The 14,768-nt window shown below is 42.1% G+C and overlaps 1 protein-coding gene across 7 annotated transcripts in view; it reads left to right on the forward strand.

Moving 5' to 3' along the window:
- Positions 1–436: 436 nt before the first annotated feature.
- Positions 437–14,768, forward strand: part of prdm11 (PR domain containing 11) — a 185,331-nt gene continuing 170,999 nt past the window's right edge. For 2 of the 7 annotated variants that reach the window (XM_072591829.1, XM_072591830.1), the window contains exons 1-2: positions 460–629; positions 773–1,181. The gene's annotated coding sequence lies outside the window, so the exon portion shown is untranslated. Of the gene's footprint in view, positions 630–772; positions 1,182–14,768 lie in introns of those variants that run through there. The other 5 variants (XM_072591827.1, XM_072591823.1, XM_072591828.1 and 2 more) reach the window with 5 other exon arrangements.

A 14,768-nucleotide genomic window follows, 5' to 3' on the forward strand; every position in this document is an offset into this window, starting at 1 on the left:
GTGGGGGTTGGGGTATCCTTTAATAGTTGTGGTTGGATTAGTCAGTAAGCGGGTGGGGGTCACTCATCATGGGGAAAGATGGTCCTGAGTCCAGGGTGAAGTTATAACCGTTAGTATAGGGGACACTTTTGTTGGCGGGGGGTTGATAGCCCGTGACCGTTGGGGGCGGGAAAGGTGACAGCCCGTGACCGTTGGGGGGGAGGGGAGGGAGGTTGACAGCCAGTGACCGTTGGGGGGCGGGAAAGGTGACAGCCCGTGACCGTGGGGGGGGTAACACCCTGAGAACGTTGAGGGTTGGAAAAATTACAGCTTGTGACCGTTGCGGTAGGAGAAGGCGAAGATCCCCCTGACCTTTGGTGACCCTGGAGTTGGGAGAAGATCCCCTGTTTTTATTTAATTGGGTGGGCGTGGTGAGGCCGTGACCGTTTGGTGGTTCGGTACGGTACGGTTCGGTTCGGTAGAGTTGTGGTGGTGCGGATCTCACTGTGTGTGTCTGTGGTGGGGAGGTTGCCGCAGCCCCGGGACCTGCAGGCTCCGTGTGTCATGCAGCAGTCCCAAGACAAACCGTGGTGACACATTAAACCAGATCGCCGAACAACAAAACCAAATTACATCGGGATCATTTCAAAGTAAGGCGGATTACCTTATGAAATACATTTTAAAATGAAAACTTAATTTTACCACGTTTCACACATATATTCTAAATCAATTTTGGGAGGGGGGGAAATAATTTCGAATACATTCTCTAATTTACTTCTACGTGTTCTGTCAGGTAATTAAACTCCTCGCTTTCTGCCCTGCGGCTCGCCCGTTCCCTTTCAATTGCCTGCCGCCAAACTTTTTGTGTGGTTTGCGCCGATCAGAGGTTGTCTGAGGGTCTCGTCTCCTTTCTTCCGCTTCAACTTTTACATGTCATTTCCTGCAACATGGTGGTCAAGGCAAAGAGACGAGCGAGACTCCCCAAAAAATATATTCCCAACATCAGCAAACAACTTCTTCCTCGCCTCTGACTCGTGAAACCTGCAGCTGCAAGCAGCCAAAAGCAACGACGTGGACTGACGCCTGCGGAAACCCCCACGTTACTCGGCACGGACGACTTGTTTTCTAAGAAAATATTTTTTTTTTAAAAAAAAGACAGTCGAGAGGATTTACACAGCGATCATCAATTTGTTTTCGCAGAGGTAAGTGAGCCGCACTAGCCAAACGAAAAAAAAAATGGCTCGCTGAGAGAACAAGCTTGCAAGTGCCTTCCATTTAAGCAACTGCAATTTAATGGGGTTGTTTTAATTTTGTATTTGAAAACTGTCTTTCTAAGAAACAAAAGGAAGCGGTTGCGGTCTCGACCTTTTTTCTCACCACCCCCCCCTCCCCTTGTTGGAAGCCTGTGTTGAGTACATGAAAGGGTTCGCGGATATTTTTTTTGATACAGAATGTGGTTTAATCAATGGCTGTGGATGGTTGCCCACTTTCCAGGAGGGGAGTTGTTGGGGGGGAGGGGGGAGGGAGGAGGAAAACCTGGCAAGGGCGGCGTGATTGACAACGGAACGAACCAATGGGGAGACGAGCTGGAGGGCTCGGAAAGGAACGCGCTTGGCGTCACTGAGAGGCGGGCGCCGCGCACTGTTGAGGTCAATCCCTATGACATCATGAGTTTGGATTTTGTACCTTTTTTTGTTATTAAAATGAACCTCCTAATTTGTGGAGTTTGGGATCTGGGGTTTTCTTTCTCGGTCATGGTTTCATAATTCAACCTGTTTCGGTGGGTGCAGATGGCATTTTTAAGCCGAACTCTTTGAAAGTGATTGAATATTGTTGAGCATCATGCAGGTTAACGGTTCAGTTGAATGGAAATGACTTTTAATTCGTCGTGCACCAAGGCAGTGGGAGTGAAAATATTCAATGATTTCCTTTGAAGGCGATAAGCCTGTAGGTTTTGCAAGAATGTAGCTACGGGCATGAGATTCATTGGATTGCTCCATGGAGAACTGGCACCATGCATAGACTTGAGAAGCTGCGTGGCATATGTCATAAATTACTGCATGATTCTATAACCACTGAATATGTAGAATCCTAAACAATCGCTGAATTAAATAAATTCAAGTTTTCTTTTTTCACTAATTCAAGGCATCAAGTGAATGGGATGGGAGATGTTGGGAGGTACAAGTTCAAGGCAGCTCTGTCACAACCATATATTGTCAGAATGGACATAAGGAAGAGTAAGAATTCCACCTTTTAAGCCAACTCTGCTATTCAATTGAATTATGACTCATTTTATACCTTTCCTTCTTTTATGACCATTGTATCCCATAAAAAACATAGAAAAATCTGGCAATATCTACCTTGAATATATTTAATGACTGTAGATGCTCAGCTCTATGGGGGTAAAATAAAGAAAGAAATACTTTTATTTGTGCTTTTTATACCCATTGGACACCTGTACTTTATGGTGAATCAGGTCTTTTAGTCACTGGTGTAATGGAACAAACACCGTGTGAATTTGCTGTACCCAATTACATAATGTGTTCATGATCATATAACCCATTATTTTTGTGCTATTGTTTGAGGAATAAATAAACATTCTCCAGGACACCTGAAATAATTCAAAGCTCCTCTTCAAAATAATGTTACAGAACCTTTTGCCCACTGGAAGGGTAGATAAGGTCTTGGTTTAATATCTCAATTGAAAGGCAGTGCATAAGAGGGCAGTACTCCTTCAGTACTGCATCAGAGAATTAACCTTGAGTCATATCCAAGTGGGACTTGAACCCAGAACTTGGTGACTTAGTGGTGAGATTGCTGCACCTGAGCCAAAGTTCGAACACTGGAGAGAAATTCCAAAGAGCCACAGCTCTTTGCCTGGAGAAGTTTCTCCTCATCACAGCTGTAAATTGTCAACTCCTTATTCTGAGATTGTAACCTAGAGTTCCTGACTCTCCAGTCAGGGAAAACATCCTCCTTTATAAAAGCCTTATTAATCCCCTTAAAAATGTTATACATTTTAAATGAGAGAGAAAATTCGAAACCAGGACTTTTGAGTCTGCTCTGCCATTAAGTATGCTCATGGCTATTTCTGTATCTCAATGCCATATTCCTGTTTTCTGTGCATACTCATGATGTCACTAAACAAAATCAATCTATCTTGAATATATTCAGTGACATTCTTTCACGGCTTTCTGGAATAGGGAATTCTGCAAGTTCACTACCCTTTAACTGAAAAAATGTTTTGAATTTTCACTCCAAAATGTCTTACCCTGTATCCTTAGACTGTGACCCCCAATTCCAGACTCCTCAAATTGGGAAACCTCCTCACTGAATCAAGTCAGACTAGCTCTGTTGGAATTTTATATGTTTCAGTCATATCCTCTTACACCTAATAAATACACTAGAAATCACCTCTTAAACAGAGAATGTTGGAGAAACTCTGAATCTGGCAGCATCTGTGGAGAGAGAAATAGTGAAGGTTTCAAGACTGATATGACTTCAGAATTGAAAGGTGTAGGAAATAGTTGTCTCTGTCACCTCTTTCTTCACAAATTTGCTAAAATTTAGAACAGTATTCTGTTACTTCTCACAGGACAGTCCCTTAGCTAGCAAATCCACCTGGTGAACTATTGCTCAGTCCCTCTAATCATATGTTTTGTCAAGGAGAATCGAACTCCAGACATTACCCAGAAGTGGCCTCATTGATACCCTTTGTAGTTGATGTAAGTCTGCTACACTTTTCCAGTTGTAATAACAGCTAAAATGCCATTTGCTTCCCTCATTGCCTGCTGTACCTACGTGTTAACCTTCAGTGATTTATGTTCAAGGACATTCTGTTCCCTCTGAGTACTGACATTTACCATTTAAAAATATTCTGGTTTTCTATTCTTTCTGAAATGAATATCTTCACGGTTCCTACACTGGTTCTTCTTGCATGTTTTTGCCAACTAATTTACCTTGGAGAAAGCCCACATTCTTGATGAGTAGCTTATGTCCTGCTCTTTGGATGCTGCCTAACCTGCTATGCTTTTCTAGCGCCACACATTTGAACTTAATTAACCTGTTTAGATTCTTGGGTACTTTACACTCAGTCCTCTCATCTAATTCATTGATCTTGTTACCTCAAAGGGATAGCAAATAAAATCAGCCTCACTATCACTGGATTTGCAACACAATGGACTTAAGACATTTACTGACTCAAAATTGCCCAACTGTTCCTAACCAGACTTCAAGAAATGATATCTATCAGTCACCAAGGTTGTAACTTAATCGGAAATTAACAAATTTGTTTTATTACTGTAACTAACCAAGCAAAGCTAAACAATGAGGTAATTAAGATCTGCGATTTAAACCCAATCTTCTTTCATTGTAACCCCTGCACAGACAAACACATTTCAGGGATACTTTAAAAAAACTAACAGTTGTATTGGCTAATTTGAAAACCATTTCAACAATGAGTACCAAGTCCTTCTGAAAACCCTTGATTGATGCCTTTTATTACAGACACATGGGATTGTATCTTGCATGAATTCCGAAGTTACCAGTCAATGCAAACAACTTTCAGCAGGTTCCAAGGAATATTCACTTATTTCTTATAAACTGGGATTATTTTTTCAAAACATTCACAATTGTTTATAAAACTAGAGAGAGTAAACTCCAACACAGCTTCACAGTCCAACAGCTTTGGGCAGATAGCCATCTGGCAAAAAAAATCACAACTTGTTCAATCTAAGGTTTCCCTTTTCTTTTCAACATTCTGCGATTAACTGGCCAGCACCAGCCTCCCCTGAATTGATCAAAGTAACATCCAACCAACTACCAGTCCTTGTACATAACTCATCCTGGTGCTGAAACATCTGCAGTGTTCTTGGAACAATAATTAACCTGCAATTATTTTTTCAGGCAAGTTCTATATGCAAACATGTTTGCTTGTTGTCTTTTCATTCAAAACAAGTGGCTTTTCAAAGTTTGATTCTCAACTTCAGTTCACAATTCCATACCAAAAATGAGAAAAATTAAGTAAAAAAACATTGGTCTCAACAATTACAGAACATGGAGGAACAGCAGGGTATCCTAATTAATATGTGATCAAATTCCAATCTTCGTTGGTCACAAATCTCAACTCAAACGCTGATAGTAAAGGGATTTTTAAAAAGTTACCAGTTGATCATTGTTGAAACAGTTAATGGCATGCCTCATGAAATTGTTGGTTGATGGGTTGTATTACAGGCACACGGAATGTATATCTTGAATTCCTAAGCCACCAGTCAATACAAACAGCTTCTGCAGAGCTCTAGAGATTTTAACTTACTTCTTAGATTTGGGTTCTTTTCTGGAACTTTCAATATATTGATAACTGGAAAATAATTACAGACTGCAAATCCATAAAGAAAATTGCCTCCACCAGCTTCCAAAGTAAAAGCTTGCTCCTGCCCAAAACCCAGACAGTGCCAGTTACTCTGTTTTCGTTTTCTCTTTCTTTTTCAACTTTGTGTGATTGGCTGGCCAGAACTGGTCCTCCCTTGATTGACCGATGCAACATCCAACTAGCTGTTAGTCCTTGAGCATAAAACATCCTGGTGCCGAAACATTTGTAGAACAATAATTAAGTAAGAGTCCTGGAGTCATTTACGATGGAAATGGACCCTTTGGTTCAACTTTCCTGCGCTGACCAGACATCCAAATCTGACCATTTGCCAGCATTTGGCCCTTATCCCTCGAGCCTATGCACATACGCATCCCGATGCCTTTTAAATGTTGTAATTGTGCTCATCTCCACCACTTCCTGTGGCAGCTTGTTCCATATATGCACAACCCTCTGTGCGAAAAAGTTGCCCCTCAGGTCTTTTTTTAAATCAAACTCTCCAGTCCCAGCAATATCCTTGTAAATCTTTTCTGCATCTTCACTTTAGAAGAGCAACTGGAATTTTATGCAGTTTTCTAAAAGTGACCTTACCAATGTCTAGTACAGCTGCAACTGTACTAGACTCAATGACCTAATCAATGAAGGCAAGCCTGCCAAACACCACCTTCACCACTCATTTGACCTGTGACTCCACTCTTAAGGAACTATGATCTGCACCGTTTGATCTCTTTGTTTGGCAACATTTCCCGAGGCCCTGCCATTAATTGTACAAGTTCTGCCCTAGTTTACTTTATCTGAATTAAACTCTAGCTGCTCATTGGCTCATCTGATCAAGGTTTGGTTGTACTCTGAGATAATCGTCTTCGCTGTTTGGTGTCATTTGTAAACTTACCAACCATGCCTCCGATTTTCAAAACCAAATCATTTATGTAGGTGTTGAAAAACAGTAGGCTGAGCACTGATCCTTGTGACACACCACTGATCACAGGCCTCCAGTCCGAAAAGCAACCTTATACCACTACCTCCTTTTTACCCTCAAGCCAATTTTGTATCCAGTTGGCCAGGTCCCCCTGAATCCATTGTGATCTAATCTTACTAATCAGTCTACCATGCAGAATTTTGTCTCTATAGACTTCAGCAAAGCGTGAAACAATGTCTATAGCTCTGCCTTCTTCAATCTTCTTTGTCACTTATTCAAAAAACTCAATCAAGTTAGTGAGACACAATTTCCCTCTCACACACATCCCTAATCAGTCCTTGCCTTTCCAAATGCATGTAAATCCTGTCCCTTAGAATTCCTTCCAATAACTTACCCACCACTGATGTAAGGCTTACCAGTCTATAGTTACCTGGCTTTTCCTTACAGCCTTTCTTAAGTAATGACACCACATTAGCCAACCTCCAGTCTTCTGGCACCTCACCCATGGCTGTCAATGATACAAATATCTCAGCAAGGGGTCCAGCAATCTCTTCCCTAGCTTCCTCCTGTACTCCCTCTACACCCACAATTGTGTAGCCAAACTCTGTACAAATGCCACCTACAAGTTTGCTGATGACACCACTGTTGTAGACTGGATATCAAACAATGATGAGTCAGAATATAGGAAGGAGATAGTGCTTGGTGTTGTGGTGCTATGATAACAATCTCTCTGTCAATGTCAGCAAAACAAAAAGAAACAAATCATTGACTACAGGAAGGTATTTTGAGGACACACCCCATTCTACATTCTTGGAGCCAAATTGGAGAGGTTTGAGAGCGTTAAATTCCTAGGAGTGACGATAACCAGCAAACTGTCCTGGATGCCCCACATAGATGCAACGGTCAAGAAGGAACAACAGTGCCTCTTCTTCCTCAGGTGGCTTTGGAAATTCTGAATGTCAATAAGGACTCTCACCAACTTTTACAGATGCACCATAGAAAGCATTCTGTCCAGGTGCATAACTGCTTGGTGTGGCAGCTATCCTGTCCAGGACCATAAGAAACTACAGAAAGTTGTGTGTACAGCCAAGACCATCATGGAAGCCAGCCTCTCATCCATGGATTCCATTTACATGTTGCTGCAGGAAGGCTGTCAACATCATCAAAGACCCCTCCCACCCCAGTAACCATCTCTCCCAACCTCTTCCATCAGGTGAAAGATACAGAAGCTTGAACATGCACCAAAAGATTCAAGAACAGCTTCTTCCCTGCTGATATCAGACTGCTGAATGGACCTCTCTAATTTCAAGCTTGCTTTGTGCGCCGCCTGTGCAGCTGTAAGCTTGTATGCCTCACTCTGCCTAAGCACCCTATGATTTGTACGTACTTGTTTGCTATGAACTGCTTGTACTGCTCGGCAAACAAAACTTTTCACTGTACTTAAGAGCATGTGTACTTGGGAACAATAAGTTAAATCATATCAGCTTCCCACAAAGTTCTGTGAAATACCTGATCAGGTTCCAAGGGTCTATCTACCTTTATGCGTTTTAAGATCTCTAGCACCTCTTTTATAATATGAACTCTTTTCAAGACATTGTTATTTGTTTCTCTAAGTTCCCTAGTAAATACTGATATTCATTTAATATCTCTGCCATCTCCTATTATTCCATGTTGATCTTTAAGGGCCCCTATTCTCTCCTATTTACTCTTTTTACTCATAGAATCTCTTTGGATTCTCCTTAACTGTATTTGCCAAATCTATCTCATTTCCCCTTTTTGACCTCCTGATTTCCCTCTTAAGTATGCTCCAACTGTTCTGATATTCCTTAATGGATTCACTCAATCTCAACTGTCTAAACTTGACATATATGTCAATTTAGTCCAATTTAACTTTTGATTAGTTCTATCCTTTTCCATAACTACTTTAAAGCTAATAGAATTATGATCACTTGTCCTGAAGTGTTCCCCACCGATACCACAGTTACTTGCCCAGCCTTATTTCCCAACAGAAGGTCAAATATTGCTCCTTTATCTAGTAGGAGATCTACCTATTGAACAAAAAGGTTTTCTTGTACACACTTCACAAATTCTTCTCTATCTAAGCCCTTAACACAATGGCAGTAGCAGTCCATGTTTGGAAAGTTAAAATCCCCTACCATTACCACCCTATTATTCTTACGGATAACTGAGGTATCTTACATATTTGTGTCTCAATTTCTCACTGACAATTCGGGGTCCTATATTATGATCCCAACAAGATGATCTGCCTTGCTTTGACTTGCTCCCCTTTTGTGTGTACCAGCCTCAGTCTTTTTTTCTCACTATTGCTTTGGTTCCCACCCGACACCCCAGTTTAAAACCTCCCAAGTAACATTAGCAAAACTCCCTGCAAGGATATTGTCCCCTTCCAATTCAGGTGGAACCCGTCCCTCTGATACAGGATGTTTGTACCCCAGAGTGAATTCTGGGTAATCCAAGATGAAGGACGGGAAAAATTTCTGGCTGTAAGAGCTGCTCCTTTTTTTTTGAGGTATTTTAGATGTTTGAGGTGATTTCCTCGAATTCCAGGAGCAGCAATTACTATTTTATATGCTGTTGCATTGTTTTGGAACTTTGGAAAAAAAAGTCGAAACAGCAGTTTAAAAGGGAGAAGAGCAGACAAAGGAAGCACATGGTGAGGACAGTGCAAGAGAGAGAGAGAGAGAGAGAGAGAGAGAGAGAAAAGAAACCTGCACAGTTACTGCCTTTGCTGTTGAATTCGTGTATCGCTGGACATCGGAATGCATCTGGGAAAATTAACAAACAGTGAAATTCACAACTAATTCAAAGTATGTGAGAAGATTTGTAGCTCGGGTGCTCGTTTTGTGGTTGTGTTCGCCGAGCTGGGAACTTGTGTTGCAGACGTTTCGTCCCCTGTCTAGGTGACATCCTCAGTGCTTGGGAGCCTCCTGTGAAGCGTTTCTGTGATGTTTCCTCCGGCATTTATCGTGGTTTGTCTCTGCCGCTTCCGGTTGTCAGTTCCAGCTGTCCGCTGCAGTGGCCAGTATATTGGGTCCAGGTCAGGGTGTGTGTGTGTGTATGTGTGTGTGTGTGTGTGTGTGTGTGTGTGTTGATGGAATCTGTGGATGAGTGCCATGTCTCTAGGAATTCCCTGGCTGTTCTGTGTTTGGCTTGTCCTATAATAGTAGTGTTGTCCCAGTCAAACTCATGTTGCTTGTCATCTGCGTGTGTGGCTACTAAGGATAGCTGGTCGTGTCGTTTCGTGGCTTGTTGATGTTCATGGATACGGATCGTTAGCTATGTTTGTCCTATGTTGTGCTTTGTGCAGTTCTTGCATGGAATTTTGTACATTACGTTGGCTTTGCTCATGCTGAGTATCGGGTCCTTTGTCCTGGTGAGTTGTTGTCTGAGAGTGACTGTTGGTTTGTGTGCTGTTATGAGTCCGAGTGGTCGTAGTAGTCTGGCTGTCAGTTCAGAAGTATTCTTGATGTATGGTAACGTGGCTAGTCCTTTGGGTTGTGGCATGTCCTCATTCCATTGTCTTTCTCTTAGGCATCTGTTGATGAAATTGCGGGGTTATCCGTTTTTGGCGAATACATTGTAGAGGTGGTGTTCTTCCTCTTTTTACAGTTCAGGTGTGCTGTAGTGTGTTGTGGCCCTTTTGAACAGTGTCTTTTGTGTGTGTTGGGGTGGTTGCTTTTGTAGTTCAGGACTTGGTCTGTGTGTGTGGCTTTCCTGTATACCTTTGTGGTGAAATCTCTGTTCAGTGTTCTCTGTATCATCACGTCTAGGAATGGGAGTTGGTTGTCCTTTACTTCCTCTCTAATGAATCTGATTCCTGTGAGTGTGGTGTTGATGATCCGGTGTGTGTTCTCCATTTTTGTGGTTTTAATGATTACAAAAGTGTCATCTACATATCTGACCCAGAGTTTGGATTGAATTTGCGGTAAGACTGTTTGTTCTAATCTTTGCATTACAGTTCTGCTATGAGTGCAGAGATGGGTGAGCCCATGGGTGTGCCATTGATTTGTTCATATATTTGGTTGTTGAATGTGAAGTGTGTTTTGAGGCACAGCTCCAGTAGTTTGAGTATGCCGTCTTTGTTGTTAGGTTCAATGACCTGTTGTCGGTTATGTCTGTCCAGCAGGTTGGCTATTGTTTCTCTGGCTAGGGTTTTGTCGATAAAGGTGAACAGTGCTGTTACATCGAATGAGACCATAGTTTCTTCCTTGTTTATATGTACATTTCTGATGATGTCCAAGAATTCCTGTGTTGACTGTAATCTAGGAGGAACTGTTGGGCGAAGTTCACAGCACAGAATCAGATAAGTTAGTTGTTTTAAGTCTGTCCAAGAGAGAGGCTGCAGTAGTGAGTATAATGGATTCTTTCTTGATTATATGTTTTTGGAGATAGGTCTCTTGATTAAACTTAAAATATAAGCTATCGCTATTAATTTAACCTGAGGCAGTGTTTGTAGAGGAATAAGACAGTGTTATTTTCTGGGTCTGTAGGTTGTGAAGGAGCAAAAATGGCCTTTGCAGTGATATGTACTACTTGTCAGATGTGGGAGTTTAAAGAGAGTTTAAGGGTTACTGCGGATTATATCTGCCATAAATGCTGTTGGATGCGAATCTTGTCAGATCGAGTGGATCGGTTGGAGAGACGGATAGAAGCGATGAGGAATTTGCAACAGCAAAAGTATGTGATGGATGGCAGTTATAGGAAGAGGGGGGGACGGTCTCAGATACAGTCATATAGATGGGTTAACTCGAGGAAGGGTGAGAGAAGTCGGCACCTAGGGCAGGAGTCTTTTGTGGATATACCCATTTCAAAGGCGTATGCTGTTTTGGAAAATGTAGGGGATGATGGATTCTCAGGGGAACGTAGCACGAACAGCCAAGTTCCTGGTATTGAGACTGGCTGTAATGCAACGAGGGGTACGTCGGCTTCCAAGAGGGGATTCTGTAGTCAGAGGTACAGACAGACTTTCCTGTGGCCAGCAGAGAAAAAGCAGAATGGTGTGTTGTTTCCTGGTGCCAGAATGAAGAATGTCTGAGAGGGTGCAGAATGTTCTCACGGGGGAGATAGTGAGGAAGAGATCGATCTGAGACAGGTACAGCTGAGAATAGAAGTGAGTCAAACAGTCAGGGTAGGCAGGGACAAGGTACGACTAATAAATTAAACTGCACTTATTTCAATGCAAGGGGCCTAACGGAGAAGGCAGATGAACTCAGGGCATGGTTAGGAACATGGGACTGGGATATCATAGCAATTACGGAAACATGGCTCAGGGATGGGCAGGACTGGCAGCTTAATGTTCCAGGATTCAAATGCTACAGGAAGGATAGAAAGGGAGGAGGGGGAGTTGCATTTTTGATAAGGGATAGCATTTACAGCTGTGCTGAGGGAAGATATTCCCAGAAATACATCCAGGGAAGTTGTTTGGGTGGAACTGAGAAATAAGAAAGGGGTGATCATCTTATTGGGATTGTATTATAGACCCCCCAATAGTCAGAGGGAAATTGAGAAACAAACTTGTAAGGAGATCTCAGCTATCTGTAAGAATAGTAGGGTAGTTATGATTGGGGATTTTAACTTTCCAAGCATCGATTGGGACTGCTGTAGTGTTAAAGGTTTAGATGGAGAGAAATTTCTTGTGTGTACAGGACAACTTTCTGATTCAGTATGTGGATGTACCTACTAGAGAAGGTGCAAAACCTGACCTACTCTTGGGAAATAAGGCAGGGCAGGTGACTGAGGTGTCAGTGGGGGAGCACTTTGGGGCCAGCGACTATAATCCTATTTGTTTTAAAATGGTGATGGAAAAGGATAGACCAGATCTAAAAGTTGAAGTTCTAAATTGGAGGAAAGCCAATATGGACGGTATTAAGCAAGAACTTTTGAAAGCTGATTGGAGGCAGATGTTCACAGGTAAAGGGACGGTTGGAAAATGAAAAGCCTTCAGAAATGAGATTACAAGAATCCAGAGAAAGTATATTCCTGTCAGGGTGAAAGGGAAGGCTGGTAGGTATAGGAAATACTGGACGACTAAAGAAATTGAGGGTTTAGTTAAGAAAAAGAAGGAAGCATATATCAGATACAGACAGGATAGATCGAGTGAATCCTTAGAAGGGTATAAAGAAAGTAGGAGTATACTTAAGAGGGAAATCAGGAGGGCAAAAAGGGGACATGAGGTAGCTTTGGCAAACAGAATTAAGGAGAATCCAAAGGGTTTTTACAAATATATTAGGGACAAAAGGGTAACTAGGGAGAGAATAGGGCCCATCAAAGATCAGCAAGGTAGCCTTTGTGTGGAGCCACAGAAAATGGGGGAAGATACTAAATGAATATTTTGCATCAGTATTTACTGTAGAAAAGGATATGGAAGATATAGACTGTAGGGAAATAGATGGTGACATCTTGCAAAATGTCCAGATTACAGAGGCAGAAGTGCTGGATGTCTTGAAACGGTTAAAAGTGGATAAATCCCCAGGACCTGATCAGGTGTACTCGAGGACTCTGTGGGAAGCTAGAGAAGTGATTGCTGGGCCTCTTGCTGAGATATTTGTATCATCGATAGTCAAAGGTGAGGTGCCGGAAGACTGGAGGTTGGCAAACGTGGTACCACTGTTTAAGAAGGGTGGTAAGGACAAGCCAGGGAACTACAGGCCAGTGAGCCTGACCTCGGTGGTGGGCAAGTTGTTGGAGGTAATCCTGAGGGACAGGACGTACATGTATTTGGAAAGGCAAGGACTGATTCGGGAGAGTCAACATGGCTTTGTGTGTGGGAAATCATGTCTCACAAACTTGATTGAGTTTTTTGAAGAAGTAACAAAGAAGATTGAGGGCAGAACGGTAGATGTGATCTATATGGACTTCAATAAGGTGTTAGGCAAGGTTCCCCATGGGAGACTGGTGGGTAAGGTTAGATCTCATGGAATACAGGGAAAACTAGCATTTGGATACAGAACTGGCTCAAAGGTAAAAGATAGAGGGTGGTGGTGGAGGGTTGTTTTTCAGACCAGTGGAATGCCACAAGGACTGGTGCTAGGTCCACTACGTTTTGTCATTTATATAAATGATTTGGATAGGTATGGTTAGCGAGTTTCCAGATGACATCAAAATTGGAGATGTAGTGGACAGCGAAGAAGGTTACCTTGGATTACAACAAAATCTTGATCAGATGAGCCAATGGGCTGAGAAGTGGCAGATGGAGTTTAATTTGGATAAATGTGAGGTGCTGCATTTCGGGAAAGCAAATCTTCGCAGGACCCATACAGTTAATGGAAAGGTCCTTGGGAGTGTTGCTGAACAGAGTGCACACTCATAGCTCCTTGAAAGTAGAGTCGCAGGTAGAAGGATAGTGAAGGTGCATTTGGTATGCTTTCCTTTATTGATCAGAGTATTAAGTTACAGGAGTTGGGCAGTCATGTTGTGGCTCTATAGGACATTGATTAGGCCACTGTTGTTTCCGTGCTGTACATCTCAATGAGTCTATGACACTGAGTGGAATAAATTTCCTGAGGAAGTGATGGATGCAGGCACAATTACAAGGTTTAAAATACATTTGGATAAGTTCATGAATAGGAAAGGCTTGGAGGGATATGGGCCAGGGGCAGGCATGAGGGACTAGTTTAGATTGGGATTACATCCGGCATGGACTAGTTAGACTGAAGGGTTTATTTTCGTGCTGTATGACTCTATGACTTTGACGGTGTCTGAAATGTGCAACATCTTATTCCATAATTATGCTCTCAGGTCCCAGACTTTCCCACAAAGGGAAGCAATCTTGCTGCATTTGCCCCGTCAGGTTCTCAAAGAACCTCCTGTGGTTCATTAACGTTACCTCTCATTCTTTTATAATTCAATAAATACAGGTGCGATCTACTCGTCATCTAGGACGTTCCCTCAATTTCTGGTATCAGCCTGGTGAACCTTCTCTGGACAGCTTTCAATATCAGGATATCTTATCTTAGATAAGGGGCTAAAAACTGGTCACAGTATTCTAGCTGTGGTCTGACGAGTTGTTTAAATAGTTTTAGCAAAACCTCCCTACTTTTGAAATAAGGACCAACATTCCATTTCCCCTCCCTATTACTAAATGAACTTGGATGCTCGCTTTTTGTGATTCCTGGAGAAGGACTCCAAAATCCTGTTTTGCAGCTTTCTGCAGCATTGTTCCTTTTAAATAATGTTCAGCTCATCCATTTTGCCTCTTAAAGGTCATGACCTCATTTTTTCCCATACACATACAACACAATCTTGGCAGATTGAATATATACAGTTTTGGTTGCTAAATTATAAACATGATACTGAGACATTGGAGAGAGTCTAAATACAGATTTATAAGGATTGTTATAACTATCAATAAAGGATGACCAGCATCTCCTTTCTCTTGAAGGTTGAGGGGTGACCTTAAAGCATCCTTTAAAGTTTTGAATAATTTTGATGGAGCAGGCACAGGGTGTGTGTTTCGGCTTGTTTAGGGAAGCAAAATTAAAG

The sequence above is a fragment of the Chiloscyllium punctatum genome, chromosome 22 (assembly GCF_047496795.1).
Source record: "Chiloscyllium punctatum isolate Juve2018m chromosome 22, sChiPun1.3, whole genome shotgun sequence".
Classification (NCBI taxonomy): Eukaryota; Metazoa; Chordata; class Chondrichthyes; order Orectolobiformes; family Hemiscylliidae; genus Chiloscyllium; species Chiloscyllium punctatum.